Consider the following 4,331-nt stretch of genomic DNA (forward strand, 5'->3'; position numbering starts at 1 on the left):
ATATTGTACACTGTAGAAGGTGAAACGCCCCAAAATCCTACAGATTTGTCTTTGGGGAATGTTCTTCTCAAAATGTTGGATTATTCGCTGACGCATCTGTCGGCAGATCGGCGAGCCGCGACCCGTCCTCGCTCTTGAAGGACTACAGCTTTTTTTTGGAGGCTCCCTATATACTATGATTAAACGATTGCCTCACCTGTTTCACATCACCTTCTTATTTCAATTTGTCACATCGCTAAATCGCCCCTGTCCCAACCTTTTTGGAACTTGTTGCATATATCAATTCCAAAATAACCGTTTACCTTCAAGGTAATTAGGTAAAACATCAAATACCTTGTCTTTATAGTTTAAAAAAAAAAATTAAGTACAAGTCAAAGTACATTTACAAATCACTCCTCTTTGTTTTTATTAGCATTTTCCATACCGTCCCAACTTTTTCGGAATTGGGATCGTACTAACAGCATTCTCGGCGTTCAACACCATAGTGCCCTAAAGACCGGACACCAGAGACCAGATATGTCATTGCTGATGCATCATCACAGATCCGTTGTAGCAAGTCGATCACTGCAGATGCTTCACCACAGATATGTTATTGGAGATATGTCATGGCAAATACCTCATTACAAAAAAATGTAGTTGCAGGTACGTCATTGCAAATGCCTGTGAGCAAGTAACAGTTTTGTTCTCTAATAAACTGGCCAGCAACCGATAGCCACCCAATTTACAGTATAATTTATATTTATAGCTAATGTTGCCAAGTTGTGAAGATGTTTTAGACCATGCTAGCCAGCTAGTAGCTAATGGTATGTGTTTAAAGGTGCGTTTCTCTGTTCTTCTACTATGAACCCAGGTGAGAGTACGTTGAATGAAGCACCTGCTCGCTTGCAGTGTGTTTTTATGCTTTGCCCTGTAGTTTATCTACTACACACAGTTATTAAAGATTTGTTTATTACTTTACTTTTAATACTTTTATGGCTTCATGGCCCAATTCCGTATTGCATATATTTTCATAATACTGTTGTCTAGAAATAACCGATCTATTCGTTAATCTCTCATTTAATTATCTGAAGCTCCTCATTTAAAAACGTAATGGAAAGAGTGCAGGATATTTCTTTTCTCATTTGTACTGTGAAGAAAATAGATTTAACTGCACAGGAGTTGATAGGCACAGAGAGGCAATATATGAGGTATTGACTGAAATCAGCATGGTAGCTAGGTTACAGTCACTCAATATCACCTGAAGGACATGCGCTGTGCTGCTCTGACTACGCTGTAGAATAAATAAGAGCCCAATGACAAGTAACACGTTTAAAGACTGCTCAAGGCACCTCAATAATGTCAACAAGAACCACGTTTTCTGCTAGTGGGCTAGAACTATAACGAGGGAATTTTACTATCAAAGTCACGTTTAAATTTCGAATAGTGGTTCATTACATAATAAACTCAGTGCATGCTTGTAAGATGTGGGGATGTTCATAAATCTTAATAATATATATATACGTCAATCATTTATCATTCCAATTCCCTCTGTACAGAGGGATGAGCTGTTAATTGTGAGAAGTTTCTGTTTGTTGATATCACAGCTTCTGGTTGTTTTTTTTCTTCTTCATGTGGACAGATTATTATGCCAGCTGGCTGTCTAATGACTGGTAGGACGAGAACAGTGATGCCTTTGATGTTTTATTTGTCATTCGGCTGGCTGTTGAGATCCCGGGCCGTATTCACAAAGAATCTTATCTTAGCACGTATAACTTTTTTTTTTTTTTTCCTTCATGAAACCGCTGAGAGAAAGTTTTACAGAATTCCTAAAATTAGAGATGGTTGTTAAGGATGACGGAGTGTTTCATGAATGAATATCAAGTCATAAAAGAAATCCATCCATCCATTTTCTATACCGCTTATCCTTTTCATAGAGCTCCACAGCACTATAAACGATAACGAGGCCCCGTATGCTTAGAGTCCAAGCTCTAGGATCCCATAGGCTGGATCAGACAAGGCGCCTCCATCCACCATGATACAGGAGTCATGTGTGGATCTCTCTCTTGTGTCTGAAAGATCCTCCCTATATGTGAAGTTGACTTATAGTATGTGTCTTTGAAAACATTAGGTGTCACTTGAGCTAAAAGAGTTAATAAAGGTTTTCTTCCCAAGATCATATCACCCAATTTTGCGAATCATTGTTGTAAGCTTTAACGATGCTGAGCCTGCAAATTGTTCCTTGCTGTGTCTGATACATGTCTCGTGTTATTATATGGACCATATAGCATCCATCTAATGCTTAGAGCAGCGGTTTAGTGCTATGCTTGGTGCTCCCTGATATAAGCAGAGGACGCCCAGTTCCTACTATGACATGCTGCTCTATGAGAAGTATCTCCTCCTCATGGTCCTTATTCCTATACTCTCATAGAATCCTGATAGCGTTCGACATCGCCTTAAAAACAAATTCAGTCTAGAGGCTATCAAACCCGGCTCATGTTATAGGCTTCTATCTAGTCAGTGTTTAGTGTAGCTGTCATTCTATGCCATGGAAGCGTGCACAGAAGAGCTAATCTCATTAACCAGGGTTGCCAGGAACTGGCGACATTTCCAGCCCAACGACATCTCAAAATCACACAATAGACCTGAAACTAGCTCAAAAAAAATTTCAGGTAAGGGAAATGACATTATATTCATTTTCTCACCTTTTGCATGAGAAACGAAGTCAGTGTGGTGCACATGCATTTCTGATGTCCAGATATTATAATGTTCATTGTCACCCTTCCTTTGCAATATACAGCGGGGGAAATAAGTATCGGATGCGTCAACATTTTTTTCAGTGAATATATTTCCAACGAGGTTATTCACATGAAATTTTCACCAGACATCAGTATTAACTCAGGAAATCCGGAAATATAAAGGATTCACAACGTTAAAGTCCATAATTAAAGTTATGTGTAATAAAGTGGAATGACACGGGAAAAAAGTATCGAACACGCTAAGAAGAAGCAGTTCTCCAAGGAAAGGTAAGGCAAGGAACCAGCTGAAATCCATAAGTAATTATACCCCCTATCTGTGCAAATGAATATCAGCTGGGTTAGTAAATTGATGGTCTAGAAAAAGGCTTTTCGTTACCAAGGTGTCACACAAGACACATCTCATGATGGGTAAAAACAAAGAGCTCTCCCAAGACCTTCGGAACATATTGAAAAAAATATTGACACGTCCAGTACTTATTCCCCCCCCCCACTGTATCTTACCATGGAAATGGTGCTGCATGTCATAGATGCACTAGCTGCACTTACACCTTGCATTAGTGTGAGAAAATGTATTTGCTTTAATTCAATTTTTTGTAAAACAAGCCTCGTGCAACATCTGGAAAGGTGAGCAAATCAACGGAACACTGGCTTATATCTGTCTAATAGCAACATTTCTATTTATTTATTTTTTAACTTTTAAAAAAAAAATTTAATTTAAACTTTTTAAATTTCATAAACTCAAAAAGTTGGTTTCTCAATGGAATTTTAAATGCATGTAGATGTGAATGGGGACTTAGGCAAACGTTATGAAGATGAACATGAATGGCTATATGTGCTAGAGCTCTGCCTCACCTCTCCTTGTGGACACGTTGCCAACTGTTAAGGAAAACTAAAATAGATTTAACAGTGACTTTCATTTTTATGCAAGCTGCATCATTATTTAAAAGGGATCACTGGCTTAAATTCATGTCGAATATCAACATATCAATGCTTTCTCATCACTGTATGTTTATAAAGCTCACCAGAAGACCCATCTGATTTCATATGCAATGTTGATCTGATGATATCTGCAGCTGAGAGGATCAGACTCGTGGTCTCATGTTCAGTGGGAAGTCTCCCAGAGACAACTTGTGACCACAAATCTCCAGTGACTCGTGAAGTGCTCCAAACGAAGTCTTCCACAGCTGTGAGCCAGGCTGTTCTGAGCAGTCTGGAAGACAACTGAAAGCTCTGGGGAGTTGACCTGCATTCTGGATTCCACAAGTAAAGATATTGTGGAGAGTGTTTTTGAGAATGTGGAGAAGGTATCAATATCCAGTCAGACATTCCAACCCTGAAGACAAAAAACCCCCCCACACATTTGACCGATATTGTTGATTCACATGATGATTTTACTATGCGGATAGTTAATATGTTCCGAGCAATCCTTCAGCTGTAATAAAGACAAAAGAAAGACAAACTTTTAAATGAAATGAAACACATTACCAGTATGAGGCAGGACCACTACTTACTGCGCCACCACGGCACCCCATGCACTAACATCTATTACTAAAATTACATTTACTTCAAGTCCAATGAATTCTCCCCTTTCATTAT

This window comes from Ictalurus punctatus, chromosome 6 (assembly GCF_001660625.3).
Source record: "Ictalurus punctatus breed USDA103 chromosome 6, Coco_2.0, whole genome shotgun sequence".
Lineage (NCBI taxonomy): Eukaryota > Metazoa > Chordata > Actinopteri > Siluriformes > Ictaluridae > Ictalurus > Ictalurus punctatus.